Consider the following 22,412-nt stretch of genomic DNA (forward strand, 5'->3'; position numbering starts at 1 on the left):
CAACCATCCAAGTACTTCACGTGAAGAGAGGACGAAGAAAAGGAGGCATCAGTCAAAGGGCTGGATAAATATACTACATCAACGAGTCATCAGGTGGCCTCGCACAACTCAGAACAAAAGTTGGCTTCACCGTGGCTGCCAAACAATTTCCGATACGGACAACTTTGCTCCCGTTGAGTTTAAAAGGACCTACATCACCGTCGATTTTGAAGGAGCTGACATCGTCATCCGACGTGAAAATATCAGATTGAAGCCTCAATTACTCTGCTCGGTCGACCGCGCCCGTCATGGCGCACTCATCTTACTCGGGAGTTCGCGGGCCATGGACCCAACATCGTGGACCCGATATATTCGGGTGCTCGCCCCGTCAACTGCTCTGCTCGGCTGACCACGCCCACTGTCACGCACTCGTTATACTGGGGCTCGCCTGCCGCAGACCCGACTTTATGGACCCGATATATTCGGATGCTCACCCGCAACGGATCGGCTATGTCAACCGCGTCCTCCTCATCGGCCACGTCAGCCAAGGTGCCACATGGGCTATTTCGGATGGCGCAATTACTTCAGCTGCGCCCGCCGCACCGACTATTTTGGATGGCGCAATTACTTCAGCTGCGCCCGCCGCACCGACTATTTTGGATGGCGCAATTACTTCAGCTGCGCCCGCCGCACCGACTATCTTGGATGGCGCAATTACTTCAGCTGCGCCCGCCGCACCGACTATCTTGGATGGCGCAATTACTTCAGCTGCGCCCGTCGCATGGACTATCTTTGGCCCGTCGGGAGCTCCGATTCGCTGGAACCGACTCCCGTCGGGAGCGCCGGTTTGGTGGAACCTAAAAAGACATGAAGACTATTACTCCCATCGGGAGCGCCGGTTCGCTGGAACCTAAGAAGACATGAAGACTATTACTCCCATCGGGAGCGCCGGTTCGCTGGAACCTAAGAAGACATGAAGACTATTACTCCCATCGGGAGCGCCGGTTCGCTGGAACCTAAAAAGACATGAAGACTATTACTCCCATCGGGAGCGCCGGTTCGCTGGAACCTAAGAAGACATGAAGACTATTACTCCCATCGGGAGCGCCGGTTCGCTGGAACCTAAGAAGACATGAAGACTATTACTCCCATCGGGAGCGCCGGTTCGCTGGAACCCGATAAGATATGAAGACTCAAGTTTTGAAGAATTGCAGCAATTCGGGACACCCGAACTGCATCGTCAGGAACCTTGTTCGTATATTACAACGAACCTCGGGGCTCACGGTCCCTTGAAGATTTGACTGTGCCCACAGTCCCTTGAAGATTTGACTGTGCTCACAGTCCCTTGAAGATTCGACTGGGCTCACGGTCCCTTGAAGATTTGACTGTGCTCACAGTCACTTGAAGATTTGACTATGCTCACGGTCCCCTGAAGATTATTTTGAGGACCTTGCTCTTGACCTTTGCTATAGATGCCTCAAAGAGTGCCGCAGATAGCAAGGATCATGAAGCAACGGGGACCTTGCTCTTGTCCTTTGCTATAGATGCCTCAAAGAGTGCCGCAGATAGCAAGGATAATGAAAAAGCCTCTGAAATTACGAGTGCTATGATGCAAAATCAACGAAAACCTTGCTCTTGTCCCTTGCTATAGATGCCTCAAAGAGTGCCGCAAATAGCAAGGATCATGAAGCAACAAAGACCTTGCTCTTTTCCTTTGCTATAGATGCCTCAAAGAGTGCCGCAAATAGCAAGGATCATGAAGCAACGGGGACCTTGCTCTTTTCCTTCGCTATAGATGCCTCAAAGAGTGCCGCAGATAGCAAGGATCGTGAAACACGTACAAAAACGACCCACATTTGGTACTTTACTTATAGAAGTATCAAAGAACAACGGGCTCATCGGCAGAATCATTGCACCCGAAATATTCGGGAATGACTGTTGAAACTTACAATCGGTTGAAAGCAAAATTGCGCATACAACAGGTTTAGCAAAACCTGCAACACGAGCTGAACACTCATAATGATTTGCTGACCAACTAGTATACATACATCTAACGGGCAATTAAGATTTGCTCCTTCAAAATTTGCCAACGGCATTAACACGGTAAAAGTACATATACATGTATCTACCGAACAAAAGGTCTCGACTACGCAATCCAAACACTTGGATGAAGTAGCCAAAATGCCTATTACGACTTGAGTTTATTCACCGTTGCAAACATCAGTGCCCAGACTCGGGGGCTACTTCCATCGGGAGCGCTGGACGCGCACCCGATAAAAATCATCGGCTCCTCCCGGGTATCATCTGAATTATCGGCTCCTTCTGGGCCATCATCCCAATCAGCGGCTCCTCAGAGCCATCATCTCAATTGTCGGATCCTCAGGGAAATCATCTCAATCATCGGCTCCTCAGGGTCATCATCTCAACCATCGGCTCCTCAGGGCCATCATCTCAATCATCGTCTCCTCAGGGCCATCATCTCCATCATCGGCTCCTCTGGAATATCATCTGAATCATCAACTCCTCTATCTATGGCATCATCAGAGTCATCGGCATCAAGTTCACGGAACTTGAAAAAGTTTACGGTGTTTGACTTAGCATTTTTTACACCCTATACATAACTATTTCATATTTATCTACAGGCTCGGGGGCTACTCCCATCGGGAGCGCTTGTCGCGCACCCGTTAAAAAATATGGCAACTTCGCCAACAAAGAATAAAGTTGAAGACATCGGCATCAACAATCAAAATCTTCGAGTAGTACAACTTGAGTCTATGCATGGTTGCAAAGCACCCGCCCATAGACTCGGGGGCTACTCCCATCGGGAGCGCTTCGCGCACCCGACAGAAAGCAACTTCGACTCTACATCAAGCACAAGATTCAACAGATGATCAAGACATTCAACGAAGACAACTTTAGTCCCTGCCCGAAGCTTCACTTCGGCCAGACACTCGGGGGCTACTGACGTGGGCATAACCCTTCGGGTACTCGACATTGCCATACCCGGTGCAAACTATGAAGCTGGACCAACACGTGGACTCGACAAGCTAGACCTGCACGCGCCTCAACTTGGACTACAAGGAAAGAAGACTCCAATATGAATCCTACTAGGACTCTTGTAAACCCTAGCTTGGCTGATATATAAAGCCAGGCAGGGGCACCCCATAGGGACACACAACCAGAAACATAAATCATAGAGGTGACACGCCTAGAAACCGCAACCCGCGGATTAGAACTAGACTAGATCCAACAACTCCGTCTATGGCGGCCCCCTGTACACCTATATTCATATATTGGATTGCTAGCAGGACGTAGCGATCCTCCACCGCGGGGACGTGAACCTGGGTACGTCGTGTACCGCCTCGCTCCCGGAACCTCCGTCGTCGCCTTTCTCTAAAAACCCAAGCCCCTCATGGTGGGCATTGCCGAGGAACCGCCTCGTCAGACGCCGCCACCGCCAATCCCATCTCGGGGGATTCAGGAGATCGCCTCCGGCACCCTGCCGGAGAGGGGAATCATCTCCCGGAGGACTCTTCACCGCCATGGTCGCCTCCAGAGTGATGTGTGAGTAGTTCACCCCTGGACTATGGGTCCAACGCAGTAGCTAGATGGTTGTCTTCTCCTCATTGTGCTATCATTATCGATCTTGTGAGCTGCCTAACATGATCAAGATCATCTATTTGTAATGCTACATGTTGCGTTTGTTGGAATCCGATGAATAATGAATGCTATGTTATGTTGATTATCAATCTATCATCTATGTGTTGTTTATGATCTTGCATGCTCTCCGTTATTAGTAGAGGCTCTGGCCAAGTCGTTACTTGTAACTCCAAGAGGGAGTATTTATGCTCGATAGTGGGTTCATGCCTCCATTAAATCTGGGACAGTGACAGAAAGTTCTAAGGTTGTGGATGTGCTGTTGCCACTAGGGATAAAACATCAATGCTATGTCTAAGGATGTATTTATTGATTACATTACGCACCATACTTAATGCAATTGTCTGTTGTTTGCAACTTAATACTGGAAGGGGTTCGGATGATAACCTGAAGGTGGACTTTTTAGGCATAGATGCATGCTGGATAGCGGTCTCTGTACTTTGTCGTAATGCCCAATTGAATTTCACACTACTCATCATAACATGCATGTGCATGGTCATGCCCTCTTTATTTGTCAATTGCCCAACTGTAGTTTGTTCACCCAACATGCTATTTATCTTATGGGAGAGACACCACTAGTGAACTGTGGACCCCGGTCCATTCTTTTACATCGAATACAATCTACATCAATTCTCGCTCTATTGTTTCCTGCAAACATCATCATCCACACTATACATCTAATCCTTTGTTACAGCAAGCCGGTGAGATTGACAACCTCACTGTCACGTTGGGGCAAAGTAATTTGGTTGTGTTGTGCAGGTTCCACGTTGGCGCCGGAATCCCTGGTGTTGCGCCATACTACACTCCGCCGCCATCAACCTTCAACGTGCTTCTTGGCTCCTACTGGTTCGATAAACCTTGGTTTCTTACTGAGGGAAACTTACTGCTGTATGCATCACACCTTCCACTTGGGGTTCCCAACGGTCGCGTGATGTACGCGTGTCAGGTAGCGCGGTGGTGCTACGGTGGTGACGTAGACGTCGTGGCCGCCGAAGGTGATGACGCTGCCGCCGGCAGGGAAGGGCCTGTCGGCGAAGCAGCTAGCGTTGTCGCTGACGCAGTCGAGGGAGCCGAATCTCTAGATCAAGCCTGAAGCGACTCGCTCGCCGGTGGTGATGGTGAGGCCCGTCCGGATGAAGACACCGGCCGCCGATGCTGAAGGCCCCACGGTGGGTGCCAAATGTCGTGGTATCGTCACGGCATATGCCATAGGATGGCTAAAGAGAGTGGTTCCTACTATGGTCTTACGGCAGTATCCGGATGCGGGTATGGGCACGAGCGACACAGCGACGTACCCAGGTTCGAGGCCCTCCTGTGGAGGTAACACCTCTACTCCTGCTATGAGTGTATAAGTTATATCGCAGTACAATGGTGCTCCTTGAGTTGTATCCGGCTGCTCCTGGGAGGCTAAGGTAGACGATGGTCTCTCTCAGAAGGCAGCGCTAAGACTAGAATGAATGAAAGGATCGATCGTCCCCCTGCACGAGAGGGGTGGCACAGCTTATATAGACGCTGGCAATATACAAAGAAGTCCCTATGACCTAGTGGCCGGCTGGCCGGCTTCGGCTTCCGCTCCTTCTCGAGATGCCGGTGTCAGGAGCCGTTGAGGCGTTGAGGCCCTGTCTTGTCTCCTTCCGAAGTCAGCGGTATGGAGAGGAAGTGTCCTTGTCTCCATCGATGGCCTGTAGCCGTACGGCGCTGCGTGAGCCATGATGGCGTGTCCGGCGGAGGCATTGTTGCTCTACAGTGCCCCGTGCTTTACGGAGGATGAGATCATTGTGGACTTTAGCAGCCGGATCACCTTTCCAGTTCCTTCTCCTGCAAGGCTCACCAGCTTCGAGCCGGTCAGCGGAGAGAAAAACCAAGCCGGATATGACAAGTTGAAGCCGGCCCAGCCATGGCGCAGACGGCCATGGCCAGACCAACGTGGACTTTGAACCAGCCGGCTCCCAAGGCAGCCGGCCACGGCTCCAGCCGGCTGCTCCTCAGCCGGCCTTTGCCGCGGGCCAGCCGGCCTTGAGCCAGCTGTTCTCAGTCCTTTGCCCTACCCGGGGTCTTCCCCCGGACAAGGCCACCACTTCCCTTTGGCCTCGCCGTCGCGAGATCGGGCCTTTGATTTTTTGGTGGCAGCCTCTTCCACCTTTTTCTGCATCTGCTCGGATCCGTCCATTTCTTCTGGGTTGGCCGATGTTCTTGCCGGAATCTTTTGAAGGATCCAGCTGAACGGGAATGATAGGAGGAGGAGCGGAGGAGATTGGGGTTGCTGCAATGGGCTCTGTCTGCGATGGAGGCAGAGTCGAAGAAGACATCTACAAAAATGCGGAATAGCTAACCTTAGCCGAAGTCGTTTCTACACCCTAGTCATCCCTACCAACATCTGCGAAAGAGCTTAAGTTCGAAGGACATACCGGAATGGATTCCGCGGTGGTCGGAGACGCCGGCGGTGAGGTTTTTGTCGCGGTGGCTCGTCAGACTTAAAAACACGATGAACTCGATGAACTCAGTACGGCAGCGCTGGGCTCCGGCGAACTTCCAGCAGACTTCGGTACGGCGGAGGACTGGAGCTGAGAGGCGGCGATGGAAAGAGATGTGAAAAGGGGGTGAATGGGTTATTAGGGGGTGAGCGGTGAGATATTTATAGGCTGAGGATGAGATTTGTGCTCCGCATCCTGTGGTCGGAACGCAAGCGTCGCGCCGTTGGATGGTTGACACGTGCCCAAAACCCTAACGGTAAAAATGGCAAAGGATAAGTTACCGCACAAATCGCCCGAAAATGGCGCTAAGATTGGCGGAACCGTTTGAACCTTTTAAGGTTCCGGGTAAGAGTTTGAAAAAAACAAGCCGTTATCTCTGCAGGGGAGTAACTCGGAGACACGTTGTAAAAATGGTGTCGATGGATGAAGTCCCGCGGGATGAAGGATTTTTCCGGCATGCAAGATGGAAAGGAAAAGATCATGAAGTTGGAGTTCTTCAAGTTTCCCATGTTACCGAGAAGATTGTCGGAAGCAAAGATGATTCAGCAAGGCGGAAACAAGAGGTGAATCTCGGAGAACTCTTGTGGCTATTGTTGTGGGTATACTTCATGGGTGTACCATGGATAGTTCGTAGATCCGGCAAGCCGGGTGGCCATAGACGGTGATGGTGGCGTGTGGCCCATCGGGCGGCCCAGTTGCTGTAGATAAAGATGGATGAAGTCCAACCCAGGAATAAGGAGCCGAATCCACCGACCAACTCTGGAAGTCGGATCTGGCCTGGCCCATTAGGGGGTAGCCGGATCTGGTACGACATGTAAGGGAAGGTGGATCCTTGACGTACACGACAACATAACATACCGTAGTTAGGCAACTTGTATTCCGGCTAGGACTCTCCTTGTAAATCCTGGATCCTAGCGCCTTTATAAGCCGGATCCCGGGACTCCTAGAGGCACAACCATAACTCATTGTAACAACGCGAAAGCGCACAGATAATTTCAGACAAGCAGCAGTAGGCCCTATCCTCGAGCAGGTGATCCGAAGCTGGGTAAATCGCGTACCACCATCCCGAGGACTCGCCGCCCAATGGCCCGTACTTCTTCTCCCTCTCGTGAGCATCCCTCCTCCGAAGTACCGTCGATTAGGCAACGACAGTGTTTGTACCGGTTTTTGGCCGGTTTTCCTTCAATAAACCGGCCACATATTCTTCTATATTAATGAAAATGGCAAATCTTGTCTCGTTTCAAAAAGAAAATGGCACCAAGCAGTACACGGGCTACGTGAGAGCCCACAAGAGTTCATCTAGTGCACATGCATATCTGCTCATTAGAACGTTATTAGAAAAGCTGCGAAAAGAAAGTGTATTAGAGTCCTCTCAATACCTTAAAGGCACCATCAGTAACGCACGCAAATTCCTCCTTCTCAATGTCTTGATGTGATTTTCTACTCCCATTCACTATCCTGATTAGCAGATCCGACATTCATTTTCCTTAATAAACCTGTAGCGGAATTTTTTGTTCTTAGTTTTCTTTTTCTTTTTTAGTTGGGTGCATTGTCATTAGGGTATTGCATAGTTACATAGGCTGAATGTAATTGATATTTTTCGATATTAATATATTTTCTTTATCAAAAAAAAGACTTGTGATGGTTCACTTGTTAATTATCATAGATTATCCATAAGTATACACTAGTGGAAAACAGGGCTTTCGTGGGAGCCTTTTGTCGCGGGCGCTCCTGCACCCGCGACAAATGGCCTGGCCACGTCGCCCCGAAACCATGTGGAGCGGGAAGGGCATTTTGTCGCGCCCATTTGTCGCGGGCCGTATCACGACCCGCGACAAAAGGAGTCTGAGGGTTGGCGCTTCCTGCCGGCACCCTTTTTGTCGCGGGTCGTAATACGGCCCGCGACAAAATGGCCATGCCTATATAGACACGCAGCCCGCCCCCCCCCCCCCCCCCCCCACCTCATTTTTTCCTTCGTGGTGAAGGTGGAGGTGTATGCTAGCTCATTTTTTCTACATGTGCACAAGAGGTGTTTGATGGAATGCTTGTGAGAGGGATGCCACTTGATTTTATTTGATAAGATTTCTCCTCTTTTTGATCCTAAAAGGTTAGCAACTATTTTCTCGTATATATATACATAGTCCGTACAATACTAATTTTAGCAAGGTGATTGCATCTGATACATATATAATTGTACTTATGATGCAGATGAGTCATCCATGGATGTACGATAACCGATGTGCCCCCGCTTTCAGAGAGGGCGTGAATTCTTTTCTGCTTGTGGCCGAGGCCAACAAGTCGAAGCAAGGTTTTATGTGCTGTCCATGTAAAAAATGTAAGAACAAGAAGGATTACTCTTGCTCAAGAGACATTAAGAGCTACCTGCTTCGGTTTGGATTCATGTCCAGCTATAATGTTTGGACCAAGCACGGAGAAGAAGGGGTTATGATGGAAGACGGCGATGAAGAAGAAGATAATGATGAGCAGTACTGATCTATGTTCTCTGAATGCGATGATACCGCAATGGACGACAATGAAGAAGAAGGAGGTGAAGAACAGGCATCAGATGATCCTGTTGATGATGATCTTCGTCGGGCCATTTCTGATGCAAGAAGAGACTGTGGCACGGATAAGGAGAGGTTGCAGTTCGACAAGATGTTAGAGGACCACCACAAATTGTTGTACCCAGGTTGTGAAGATGGGCATAGAAAGCTGGGTAGCATATTGGAATTGCTAAAATGGAAGGCAGAGGTCGGTGTGACTGACTCGGGATTTGAGAAATTGATGATAATATTAAAGAAGCTGTTTCCAAGAAATAATGAATTTCCCGTTAGTACATATGAAGCAAAGAAGCTTGTCTGCCCTCTAGGATTAGATGTGCAGAAGATACATGCATGCATTAATGACTGTATCCTCTACCGCGGTGAGAAGTACGAGAATTTGAATAAATGTCCGATATGTGGTGCATTGCGGTATAAGATCAGAAAAGATGACCCTGGTGATGTTGAGGGCGAGCCACCCAGGAAGAGGGTTCCTGCGAAGGTGATGTGGTATGCTCCAATAATACCACGGTTGAAACGTTTGTTCAGAAACAAAGAGCATGCCAAGTTGTTGCGATGACACATGGAAGAACGTAAGAAAGACACGATGTTGAGGCACCCCGCTGATGGTCGGCAGTGGAGAAACATCGGGAGAGAGTTCCCGGATTTTGCAGGTGAGGCAAGGAACTTATACTTTGGTCTAAGTACAGATGGCATGAATCCTTTTGGGGAGCAGAGCTGCAGTCACAGCACCTGGCCCGTGACTCTATGTATCTACAACCTTCCTCCTTGGTTGTGCATGAAGCGGAAGTTCATTATGATGCCAGTGCTTATCCAAGGCCCAAAGCAACCGGGCAACGACATTGATGTGTACCTAAGGCCATTAGTCGATGAACTTTTGGAGTTGTGGGCCAAACCAGGTGTACGTGTGTGGGATGAGCACACCGAGCAAGAATTTGACCTACGAGCGTTGCTATTCGTAACCATCAATGATTGGCTTGCTCTCAGTAACATTTCAGGATAGACGAACAAAGGATACAATGCATGCACACACTATTTAGATGAGACTGAAAGTAAATATTTGGGAAAAAGCAGAAAAGTTGTGTACCCGTTCAATCGTCGTTTCCTTCCACGCAAGCATCCCTTAAGGAAAAAAGGCAAGCATTTCGATGGCGAGGCAGATCGCCGTCCGAAGCCTGTCCCCCGTAGTGGTGCTGATATATTTGACATGGTCAAGGATTTAAATGTTATCTTTGGAAAGGGTCCAGGCAGTCGACCTGTTCCGAAAGACGATAACGGACACGCGCCCATGTGGAAGAAGAAATCTATTTTTTGGGAGCTAGAATATTGGAAAGTCCTGGAAGTCCGCTCTGCAATCGACGTGATGCACCTGACCAAGAATCTTTGTGTGAATATTCTAGGTTTTCTGGGCGTGTATGGAAAGACAAAAGATACACCAGAAGCACGGGAGGACCAGGAACTTCATAAAGGACGAAACGGCAATCATCCAGGGCAGTTTGTAGGGCCTGCCAGCTACGCTCTTACCAAACAAGAGAAGGAGATCTTTTTTGAAGCCCTATTCAGTATCAAGGTTCCGTCTGGTTTCTCGTCGAATATAAAGGGGATAGTAAATATGAAGGAGAAAAAATTCCAGAACCTGAAGTCCCATGACTGTCACGGGCTTATGACACAATTGCTTCCGGTTGCATTGAGGGGACTTCTACCAGAAAATGTTCGACTAGCCATTGTGAAGATATGTGCATTCCTCAACGCAATTTCTCAGAAGGTAATGGATCCAGAAACTTTGTCAGGATTATAGGAAGATGTGGTCGAATGTCTTGTCAGCTTCGAGTTGTTGTTCCCACCATCCTTCTTCAATATTATGACGCACCTCCTCGTTCACCTAGTTGAAGAGATTAGAATTCTCGGTCCTGTATTTCTACATAATATGTTCCCCTTCGAGAGGTTCATGGGAGTCTTAAAGAAATATGTTCATAACCGAGCTAGGTCGGAAGGAAGTATCTCAAAGGGCTACGGAACTGAGGAGGTCATTGAGTTTTGTGTTGACTTTCTTCCTGACCTTAAGCCGATTGGTGTTCCTGAATCTCGGTATGAGGGGAGGCTGACTGGAAAAGGCACACTAGGAAGGAAAGCAATGGTGTGCAGGGACAAGATTTCTTTCAATAAAGCACACTACACAGTTCTATACAATTCCAGCTTGGTGGCTCCGTACATCGAGAAACATAAGAATGTTTTACGAGAAATAAACCCGGGCCAGCCCGAGTCCTTGATTACATGTCAACGCATGAATACCTTCGGCAGTTGGTTGTAAATACATCTCATTAATGACCCATCTGTTGTGGAGCAGCTGTACTTGTTGGCCAGGTTACCATCTTCAAACATATGTACATTCCAAGGGTACGAGATAAATGGGAATACATTTTACACGATCGACCAAGATAAAAAGAGCACCAACCAAAACAGCGGTGTCCGCTTCGATGCAAAAGACGAGAATGGGCAGACCACCACATATTATGGATACATAGAGGAGATATGGGAACTTGACTATGGTCCCACTTTTAAGGTCCCTTTGTTTCGGTGCAAATGGGTGAAGCTCAGCGCTATACATATTGACGATAAGTACAGTATGATAACAGTGGATCCCAACAATCTTGCGTACCTGGACGAGCCATTTGTCCTAGCCAGCGAGGTGGCTCAAGTTTTCTACGTGAAGGACATCGTATGTCTAACACCCCGGGAGGCGGAGGCGCTTTGCGCCTCGAACTACCCCTGCCCGCCCGGCTACCGCGTCCCGACCGGCTGGTTGCTGAGCGTCGGAGGCGTACCGGTCCCTCCTATCCCTCTTGGTGTGCCACGCGAGATGGCCATCACGAACCACTACTATTTCGAGCTCACGCCTGAGCAGTGGAGGAATCCCCAGTGGCATCCCGACTACAGCCCGACTTGGGACAGCTTCTTCATCAATCGGCGTGAGAGGGCGGTTGCCAGGTACAAGGAGGACGGCCCGCCTCCTTCGAACTTCAATGAGGCCGGCCGTCGGATGTGGTGGCGCGGCCGGACTCTCCAGAGCGTCATGGCCTATCGTGGCCCCCGCCTGCGCTACCCTCAATCCCAGCCCACGCGTGCTCACCCGCCGAGGTTCGACAACCGCGACCCCGATGCTAGCGACGATGACGTCGGCGACTATGATGACTACAGTGGCGACTATTATAGGGCTAGGCACGACTATGATTGAATGGCTCCAACATTCGAATCTGGCCATGTATCTTAATTTTCAGTTGAGCTCTGTACTTAATTTCAGTTCAATCGTAATAAATTTCGTGTCAACCACTTTATTGAACAAAAATAACCGACAACGACTTTATAAACTAAATTTGAACTAATAGAACCGACAACGACTTTATTGAAATTACAATAAAATAGATAAATTACTAGTCTAGTCTCTACTCGTCGTCGGAGGTTGTCTCCGTCCAAATGTCATCCCACCGAGGGTCGTTTTCGGTCCAAGTTGTATTTGGGTTCTCGAGCTCGAAGGCGGCGATGGCCCGACGGTGGCGCCTGTTGGACCTGCGTTGTGCCCTAAGGTTAGCAAAGAACGCGTCGGTGTTGTCGACATCGTTGGGGAACTGCGCCCTCCACTGGCGCATCAACTGCTCGTCGCGCTCGGCGATGGCGATCCTGCGCTGCACCTGGCGGTGCCGGCGACGGTCCTCGTCGTCGTCGAGGCATGGCGGTGGCGCGAGGAACTCCGCCTCCTCTAGCGATTCAACATCCGGGAAGTTCATGTCGCGCCCTGGCCGCCGAAAGCGCCACGCCGCCACGTCGTAAGCGCGCGCCACCAGCTCCGGCGTGTTGTACGTGCCGAGGGTGAGGCGGAAGCCACCGGCGCGTATCTCGGCGGTGAACCTACCGCTCGGACGCACTCGAAAGCCACGGAAACCGGACGCCCCTCGACGACGTGGAGGCATCCCGGAGATGAATGAGCGGGGCGGTGGCGACATGTGGTTGCGCCTGCACTCGTTGCTCTATATAGCGCACGCGGGGCATGGCACGTGTAAGCCACGGCTACACACGTCGCACGCCGGCGTCGGCGGGGCGAGGCACGTGGAAGCGGTTGCTACACGTCGCACGCCGGCGTCGGCGGGGCGAGGCACGTGGAAGCGGTGGCTACACGTCGCACGCCGGCGTGGGCGGGGCGAGGCACGTGGAAGCGGTGGCTACACGTCGCACGCCGGCGTCGGCGGGGCGAGGCACGTGGAAGCGGTGGCTACACGTCACACGACGGCGTCGACGGGTAAGCGACACGTGTGGCACGGCGGTGAAACGTTTGATATAATGCGAGATGCAAATAGTTATATGGATGTCATATTCATGTTCATTGGATTTTTCTGATCAATTTTCATATATAAAACTTTTCTATTTGAATTACCATTTAAAAGTTATTAAAATAACAGTTTTATTAAGTTAAAATAGATAAAGCAGGGTTTATTTTTAAAACAGAAAAAAATAGCTCCAGGGGCTGATCCGCGTCCAACGGCTCCAGGCCGTTGGATTCAAACGGCCGGAGCCGTTGGATGCACTGGGCGCGTATCAGCCGCCACCCCCTCCCACCCCCTTTTGTCGCGGGTCGTGCCACGACCCGCGATAAAAGACCCACCCTATTATCGCGGGTGGTGGCCACCACCCGCGATAAAAGGGGTCTTTTATCGCGGGCCGTGGCACGAGCCGCGACAAAAGGGTCCAGGTATAAATACCTAGCGCCGCGGGCGGAGCCCCCACCCGCGACACCCGGAGGCCAACACTTAGCAAAATTCACGCCGCCAGGCTGCCGGATTTTCCGTGCCGCCGCCGTCGCCGCCGTCGATCTGCCGCGCCGCTCGGTGCCGCCGCGCCCGTCCGTGCCGTCGCCGCCGTCGATCTGCGCGCCGCGCCCGTCCGCGCCGTCTCGAGCTCCTTCTGCCGCGCGCGCCGCCTCTGTCGCGCGCGCCCTCGATCTGCCGCGTGCGCCGCTGCAGTGCCGCCGTGCCGCCCCGCCGTGCGGCCCCCGCTGCCGCCCTGTGCCGTGCCGCCCGCCGCCGCGCGCCGCGCCCCTCCGCCTTTGCGCGCAGGTAGCAACCGCCGTCCGCCGGCCCTCTTTTTTTTAAATTTTTTTGAGTTAGTTAGTTAATTAGTTAGTTCAATTTTTTTGTAAGTATTTTAGTATATAGACATTTTAGTATGTTAGTTTAAATTTTGTTGTACAAATTTTGTAGTTAGATAATTAGTTAGTTCAAATTTTGTTGTAAGTATTTTGTTGTAATTAGTTAGTTTAATTTTTTTGTAAAAAATTTGTAGTTTAAATTTTGTTGTACAAATTTTGTAGTTAGATAATTAGTTAGTTCAAATTTTGTTGTAAGTATTTTGTTGCAATTAGTTAGTTTAATTTTTTTGTAAAAAATTTGTAGTTTAAATTTTGTTGTAACCGCCGACACCCCTCTCGCAAACACCCGCCGAGACCCCTCTCGCAAACAACCGACGTCGATTCCCTCCCCCCTCGCAAAAACCCGTCGCCGACACCCTCCCCCTCTCGCAAACACGCGCCCTCTCCCTCTCGCAAACACGCGCCGACACCCCTCTCCCTCTCGCAAACACGCGCACTCTCCCTCTCGCAAACACGCGCCCTCTCCCTCTCGCAAACACGCGCCGACACCCATCTCCCTCTCGCAAACACGCACACTCTCTCTCTCGCAAACACGCGCCGACACCCCTCTCCCTCTCGCAAACACGCGCCGCCGAGACCCTCTCCCTCTGACAAACACGCGTCGCCGACACCCTCTCCCTCTCGCAAACACGTCAGCATTGTCGAGATCCTCTACCTGACGCGCCCTCTTCTCCCTGCTCCACGCCGAGACTTCCCCTCTTTGACCCTACCCCATCTGTGGTTAGGGTTAGGGTTTGGTTAGTGTTTGATTAGGGTTAGGGTTAGAACATGTACTTATCGATTTAATTCTTTTGCAGAAACAATGGATCCATTCGAACGGGACTTGGAACAGGAAGACATTTTCGCGAACATAATCCGCGATGGTACAGAAGCCGACCGAGAAGACCGCGACTCCGGTGATGGAGAAGCCGGCGGCTCCGGTGATGGAGAAGCCGACGGCTCCGGTGATGGAGAAGCCGACGGCTCCGGTGATGGAGAAGCCGATGGCTCCGGTGATGGAGAAGCCGACGGCTCCGGTCATGACGAGGTATACGATTAGTATAGAGGCATTAATGGAATTCTATATGTACATATGTATATAAATTAATTAATTTTTATTCTCTTAGGCCTCCGAAGATAAGTTTGAGAAACGAGGCCCGGCAAAGAAGTTGGGCAAAAAAGACCACTTCGCAATTGAAGCTATATGACCGGAAGGCCAACCGGTGGCACCCGCGAGTGTCGGAGTGACATTTAAAAATCAGTGCGGAGTTGTGGTTAGAGATCGTCTCCCGATCACTATTAGAGAATGGAACAAGACCAAGAATGTGTCCGAATGTCAGGTTGCCGATAGGTACAAAGACACACTTTTTGGCGACCTCATGGCACATTTCACTTTGCCAGATTTGGGATCGGAGTCTGAGAATGCTAAGCAGAGGGCGCTAGTGAAGAAATGGGCTCTTAAGAAGATGGGGGAACTTTTCCGGGCGTATAAGAACCGGTTATGGAAAGCTTATAAGACCGAGAAGAAGCCTCCATTATTCGAGAACTATCTAGCGAAGCAGGAGCATAATTGGGAAGAATTTGTGAAGTACAAAGAATCAGAGGAGGCTGTGAACCTGTCCAAGAAAAACAAGAAGAATGCAAGCGAAAAGAAATATCACCATCATACGGGGCGAGGGGGCTACGAAGTAGCCATGCCTAAGTGGGATGCACAAGAGGCTGAGATGGAGCTGAATGGGATCACTCCAGAACCCACGCGAGAAGGATGGGACATTAGGGCTCGAAATTGGTTCCTCGCGCATGGTTGTGAGTATGACATGAAGACAGGGAACATTGTTGAATGTGACAGCAGGGTTAGGGTACCCAGGGAAAAATGGATTGCCGTGACGACAGATATAAAGGCGGGAAAACTAAAGTTTGCTCCCGATAGAGAGAAAGACTTGCTGACGCTTGTCCTCGGTAATCGTGAGAAGGGAGGACGAACAAGAGGCTTCGCCTAGTGTTCCGTGGTCGCTTGGGTTTCCGGCCGACGCGGAGACTTATAGAAGCCGAGCGAGAGCTAAACAACGCGAGCTGGAGGTGCAAAATGACCGGATGGCCGAATTCCAACGCCGACTTGACCAGCAGCAGCGGGAGATTCAGCAGCAGCAGCGGGAGATAAATGAACTAAAAGGACAGCGCCAGCCAGATAATACCGCTGGCATATCTCAGCGACGAGACAGCAGCGTGGCCGACTCGGAGGCCCCTCCTAAACGGATGATAGATGGCGGTCCTGGCGACCCCGTGGATGGAATCAAGGAGCAAACACCTTGTGATCTCCATGAGGTGTTCAGGAACATGCCTGTTAAGGTGGCGGTCGGCTATGTCTTACCTGCATTTGGACCTAAAGGTGAGCCGGCAACATGGCATGGCAATGAGATTCCAGCTGGCTATGCTCGTGTCGGGGTGGATTCAGTTGTACCGTCGTGGGAGACATTGGAGCTCCAGTTCCCTGGAGGTGATGGGGGGTTACACTCAGAGAGGTGCTGGGAGAAATCATTCTCTGGGAAAAGAAGAACATCAGGCTGCCAGGCTGGGTAGCCCCTAGTACCAGTCGTCCCAGGTCACCATCACCTCCTTCAGGTGATCGCAGGCCACCATCACCTCCTCCTACTGATCACATGTCACCACCATCACCCATGGGTACGACGTCGACCACGACATCTGTAGTCCATCTCCATCTCCAGCGCCGCCACCTCCGCCCACTAAGACTCGGAATGCACCCAACCGGAAGTGTTTCAAGAGTCCTATCCGCAAGATGTCGCCCCTCCCAAAAGTACCAAATGTTCCTCCCCCCCATCCTTACAATCGTACTGTCGAGGAAAATGAGGCCATTGTTGCGAAATACAACTATGAGTTTTTTCATAAGCCAAAACCTCCAGCGCCAGAGCCATACACCGAGAAGCAAATAGCATATGCTACTTCTTTTCTGAACACACCATCGCAATATGACTTACACGAGAAGAAGGATGACTATACACGCCACCTTGCGAGGGTAATTGATGACAAGGCGAATGAAAGCTAAGAAGAACAAGGATGACAAGGCTAAGAAGAAGGATATTGCTAGCACGAGCAAATCATCAGCTAGAAGTGCAGCCGAGAAGAAGTTAAGTTCAACAAGTGCACCCCTCAAGGCCAAGCAAACGACAAAAGGCAAAAAAATAAAGGAAGTTCCCCTGCTCGGAGATCAGCCCAAACAATCGATCCCAGCACTCAAAGTGTTTAATGTTCCCAAGGTGTACCAGGAACATGGTGGTTTCGATATGGAAGAAGCTGCAAAGCTAGCGGCTGCCTGTGACGTTGCCGTGGAGGAGTTGATGTTTGCAGCAGATGCTGCACTACCCACTGCTGATATAGCTCCTAAATTTGTCTACGGGGCCGACTTGGTCAGCAGAGAGCAGCTGCATAAACTGCCAACACATATGCGGAATTTGCATCAGTGGTACCTTGATGCATGCAAGGAGAACATAAGGTACATCGTGGCGACTATACCATGGGAATATTACTACCGAAAGAAGGAGATCCATATTGAGATGAATGAACTCTGGCAGTTATTCAATTTAGAAGCCCTCGACAAATCTCTCATGAGTTGCTATTGCTTGTAAGTTGTTAACTACATATAAGTTCATTTTCATTCAGTTCATGTTTGTTTTCATTGCATATACTCATTATATCTTATGTGTGTTCTATTATGTAGACTGAAGATCAGTGAATGCAAAAGTATGAATATTATAAATATTGGGTTTGTTGACCCAGATAAAATACATGTTGAAACGGTAAAGCATAAAGACCAAGAAACGGGGGGAAACCTACTAAGGTTTTTGCGGGAGCAATATTTCTGTGATTCAATATTGTTTCCTTACAACTACGAGTGAGAGTCTTAATAATCTTTTATGCACATTCAATTTTTCTTACTCGATGTTAAGTGTAATTCCTGACGTATATACATAACATGTGCAGCTTCCACTGGATTCTACTAGACATTCAACCTGATAAGGGAATAGTTGAAGTAAGAGACCCAATGAGTAGAGACCTGGACGGGTTCCGCGACTTGCAGAAGTTGCTCCAAGTGTAATTTCCTTCATCACCGCGCTATATCTTTCGTGGGATATCAATTAATTATCCACTCATTCAATCATTCTTTTGCCTGGCAGGGCTTGGACATCTTTCAAGAAATATCGTAAGGACGGTACCTGGGCAGAGAAGCTAACATTTACTCCTGTACCGTGCTCTCAGCAGCCACAAGGAACGAATCTATGTGGATACTACGTTTGCGAGTCCATTCGCATGTTAACCACTGAGAAGCAGAACAAAAATAAATTTCAACGTAAGCAATAACACTCACAACTTTATTTATTATCGTCAATATTTCGTTATCAAGATTGATATAGTCATACTCATCTCATTTTCGTATATAGGTCGACTTCATGCGGGATAGACTCCAACCAAAGGAACACCTACTAGGAATTGCGGAGAAAGTGGCGGGACTTTTGGTTAGAGAAGTACTAAACAACAAAGGCTTGTTTAGTCCAAATAGATGCTCTACCTCCAAATAGACGGTCGTTAGTACCGCTTGTCGATCGTGAGCTACATGTATATATATATGTAAGGGGAATCTATATGTAAGAGGAATCGACTTTTGCTTCTAATATTTGTTTGATCGATCTATATATATATAATGAATGAACGTGTACCACTTCTAGTAGCGTACAAATATATGCAACTTTTATTTTCGAATGAAAAAAATGAAATAACAGGCGGTCGGTGGCGGGGAGGGGGGGGGGGGGGGGGGTGTTGCACCCCTCAAACCCTAAGGCAGCAGCGTTGTGCGTGCGCCACGTAGAGGGCCTTTTGTCGCGGGTGGTAATACCGCCCGCGACAAAAGGGCCTGTCCCCTGCGCGCCCCGCGGCTGCCACGTGGTGGACCTTATGTTGCGGGTCGCGACCCGCGACAAAAGGGTGACCTTTTGTCGCGCCTCCCTTATCGCGGTTGGCCGCCCGCGACAAAAGGATCATACGAACCCGCGACATTAGGCACTAGTGATAGATTAGACCATCGCACATGGTTGGAATGGTGCGTCACGCGTGGTTTACCGAACTGTCCCTATGGTGGTGAGGTCAGATATCAAAAACGATTAAGAAAAATTCGTACAAGTAGCTTCTTGTGGATTACTACTGTACGACCCATTAGTCTGGTCTGTACGTGCATATAACACGATGGATTTGATTTTTCTGACCATCAATTTACCCACTAGCTGGACGTGTTTCTCTGTTCTAATGGACCTATTATCTGGGAAATTCAATTCGGGACATTGGAGCATGTACTTCTGTTACTGAAAAAAATATTTTTAAATGTCAAAAATTGCAAACAAAATTTTTCTCACTTACGTATCTACATGCTATGTGTGCACATCAAGTTTGGTGAAAAACTGACATATTTTGTGACTTGTGTAGAAAAAAAAAGTTAAGTAGGCAGTTTTTCATGGAACGACTTTGTGAGCGCCTAGAGTGGCATGAACCTGCGTAAAAAATTCATTGGTGTTTCATGTCCGCTCGCATATATTTGAAGAACTTAATTATGGATGTTTCTTTGCATCGGTATGGATGGAGAACATGGTTGAGGACATGAAGAGCGACCCCCAGTTGACACTTTGGGAACATGGTAATCTTTATAGTAATCGGTATGTGTCATACAATTGGTGTTGATGTTATTATGTCTCCTCATTTTCATATTGGTGAAGTTGATGCTAAAATAATAACCACGCCACACATTAATTAGTGCATTACCAGAATAGGGTTGTTACAACTCTTTATCTTTCGATGGACATAACCATATTTTATTCATGTACTCGACAATGGTAAACAAACGTGAAAATGGCATGTGGTGGCGAACATTGGGATACTGGCCACCGATAGCACTAACATACTTCTCATAAGTATATTAGATGGACGGGAGAGGGCTCGGTGAAGCATCTATGACCACTGAAGAACGCTTTGGACAATCATCCTGGCATGCACCCATTGAAAAATAGCAGTAGTTATTCGCTAAACAGCAGAAACAAGCTGACTTCTGTTTGCAGGCCGTATAATATTTTTTGTAGACGCATAGTCCAGTTGGTATATTAATCTTCTCATTTTCCTTGCCTTCCATGATTTTACCTATGGAATAGAAAAAACCATTAATATATTACTAAATCCACCGAGCGATGAACTATAAAGTCCATCAATAATAAATCCATTGATCGATGAACTATAAAGTCCATCAATAATAAATCCATTGATCGATGAACTATAAATTATAGTAACGACGAGCAAACCTTATACACTTCCAGACATATTTTTCACAACCTATGTACTAATCGTTGAACATAAAAAGGTACAAGAATTATAAAAATAAAGGAAGTTTTGGTATAAGTTCTGCGGTTATCTAGCACTTACATTGTACATGGATTGCAAAGCACAGGAGAATCACTGTGAGCATTGTCCCAACGTGGAAGAAGTTTATGTACTTGTCCATGTAATTTGACCTTTGATGCTTGTTTGGTGCTCCTTATAATAGAATTTGTTTTCTAACAAACAATGGCATATATGTTTGTTGTATCAACGCATCATCCATATATATACACATCTTACACACAACGAGAAGGTATTAGGCCACAAAATATACTGAATATAATGAATATAATTAAGTCTATTTCTTGGAATGCATTAACTACATACTTGCTATGGAATTCATTATCATGTTAAATAATCACCTATCTTTAGCATACTTTCCAAGAAAGATACCAATTTCCAAAGTTCAAAATAGTATTGTAACATACATTTATATATTTCCAATTTTAGTGCCTTGCATGCATATATTTGTAAAAATCATTAGGTCACCATCACTACAACATGGTAGGAGGGCCCTGACGGTTCTATACACCGATGTGCTTGCGCTAGCCCGATGAATAAAAGTCGCTAGGGATAACTGCGTCAGGGATTCTACAGATCCGACACTTTTTTCGCGTGGCGTATAGCGATACGCCGAGCTAGCTCTGGCATTGCAATTATGGCTAATGCAACGGTACAATGTCTGGGACGACACACAATAGGTTCCATGCCAGGTTTTGTGGTCTGACACTATTTGGTATGTCGGCCTATGCCATTGCATGCACGACACAACCCCTATGATATTTTTGGTGCTCGTTTTGCCTAATGTTTTATATTTAATTATGGTTCGTTTAATTAGTAGAAAACATGGAAAATCATAACATAAATTACAAATGATGCCAACTATCATCACAACAGGTAAGAATATTTCATAACAGTAGAGCAATACTTATATATATAGCTTTCAGGTCCACAATCCACAAACTACTACCTAAACCCAACAGAGAATAATACAAGTTTAAGGCGATGAATTATCATACGTCATCCTCAGAAGAGATACCATACCCTAATCACAAGAAAGAAGCACCATCACGCTTGTAAGGGGCATCATTATTTCCTTAATTCTGTTGCTCAAAGTCAGAGTCATCATCAAGCTTGAATGAGCATGCATGTCAATCCTAAATTGCAGTTAGGTTTTCATTTGCTTGTATCACCGATTACAGAAGTTATTCGTCTTGTGTGTTCACGTGTACCAACAGCCTATTGATATCCCTGCCATCTACATTAGGGACTAATGCCTTGGGGATATATTTTTCAGTGACAAACTTTTGGAGACCCTCAAAAGCATCAAAAGAAATACAAATTGGTGTACTCCATCCCGGTCAACTGACTCATATGCTTAGTGGATGTGGTCACTTTCTTAGTGAGTTTACTAATCTCTTTTTATTGAGTGTTCGGTGTGTCTCATAGAAGCTTAATAGTTTTATCCTAAACTATCATTATCTCTTCGAGGCGCGCACTTGATTGATCATGAGTAGTACGTAGCAGTATCGTTCAGTGATCGACGACACTGGTGGAAAAAGGGCCTTTGGTCGCGGTTCGCAACTGCCATTAGTCGCGGTTGCGCAACCGCGACCAAAGTAGCGCGACTAAAGGCCCCCCCCTTTAGTGGCGGGTGCTTATGAACCGCGCCAAAAGGCCCCTCCCCCTGGGCGGCAGGCGCGCGCCAGGGCGGAGGACCTTTAGTCGCGGTTCTTCTGGCCAACCGCGACTAAAGGCCTCCGCAGGGTTTAGGGTTTAGCCCCCCCTCCCCCTAAATCTGGTTTCTTTTTAATTTGTATTGTTTTATTTCTTTTGGGTTTTAATTTTGAAGGAGTTTCACATATTCTACGGTACTACATACATGCATATGAATGTACAATTTCAAACAAATTTGAAATTAGAACCAAAAAGAATTCAAGAGGAATATACAATATATATTCAATATCGGATGACCATATACAATTTTGAACAAGTTTCCATCCATAATTTAGTGCATATGAAGTTCTACATCCTCTACATAGTGTTCTCCTCTAGGATCGATGACTTCCCTCGCCAACCATCCAGCTAGTTCCTCTTGAAGTGGTCGGAAGCGAGCTTCTGGACTAAGCG

The 22,412-nt window shown here is 48.2% G+C and overlaps 1 long non-coding RNA gene across 1 annotated transcript; it reads right to left on the reverse strand.

The window, feature by feature from the left end:
• Positions 1–19,698: 19,698 nt before the first annotated feature.
• LOC127298207 (uncharacterized) lies at positions 19,699–21,585 on the reverse strand. Its single transcript, XR_007849666.2, has 2 exons — positions 20,328–21,585; positions 19,699–20,048 (listed from the first exon to the last, which is right to left on the reverse strand). It is a non-coding gene; the product is annotated as an uncharacterized lncRNA (long non-coding RNA).
• Between the last annotated feature and the right edge of the window lie 827 nt (positions 21,586–22,412).

Source organism: Lolium perenne, chromosome 5 (genome assembly GCF_019359855.2).
Source record: "Lolium perenne isolate Kyuss_39 chromosome 5, Kyuss_2.0, whole genome shotgun sequence".
NCBI classification, from domain to species: domain Eukaryota; kingdom Viridiplantae; phylum Streptophyta; class Magnoliopsida; order Poales; family Poaceae; genus Lolium; species Lolium perenne.